Genomic DNA, 733 nt, shown 5'->3' with positions numbered 1-733 from the left:
ATTTCTTTTTTTTTAAAGATTTTATTTATTTATTTGAGAGAGAGAGAATAAGAGATAGAGAGCACGAGAGGGAAGAGGGTCAGAGGGAGAAGCAGACTCCCCGCTGAGCAGGGAGCCTGATGCGGGACTTGATCCCGGGACTCCAGGATCATGACCTGAGCCGAAGGCACTCGCTTAACCAACTGAGCCACCCAGGCGCCCTAATTTCCTTAATTTCTTAAAGTATGTTCAAGATGGAAAACAATGAAGGGCATTGTCATTTCTACAAGATACAGTTTGGTTCTTTACAGTCTGAAAGCTCTACTAACTGAAGATATCTGGGGCTTTAGGTAAAGAAACATTCCAATAGGCAACTAGCATTCACCTATTTAATCCTGAATGACCATCTTTATCTGCCTCTGCTTTGCTTAACACATTTTCTCTACTCGGTGTCTTGCCAAATACTCTGGTTTTCAAACCTATTGTTTACTTCTGTCTCCATTTCTCTTACCCCATTCTCCCAAACTCATGACCTTTTTGAGTCCTTAACTAGATACTTTCTTGGATGGGTCTGCTGACTAAAAGGCTTTATTTCCTCACTGAATTCGTTTACATTTGGATGAAAATCCAGTTTTTGAAGCACAACGAGGAAATAATAAAGGAATAAAGGTGTATCAGATAAGATCCTTTGGACCACAACCAGCAGCTAGCTCTAACTCAAACTGATATAAACAATATGACAAGTTATTCACTC

This window comes from Callorhinus ursinus, unplaced genomic scaffold, assembly GCF_003265705.2.
Source record: "Callorhinus ursinus isolate GAN/ISIS: 27379988/994484 unplaced genomic scaffold, GSC_fseal_2.0 scaffold1, whole genome shotgun sequence".
Taxonomy (NCBI): Eukaryota; Metazoa; Chordata; class Mammalia; order Carnivora; family Otariidae; genus Callorhinus; species Callorhinus ursinus.
Note: the sequence above shows the minus strand (reverse complement) of the source record.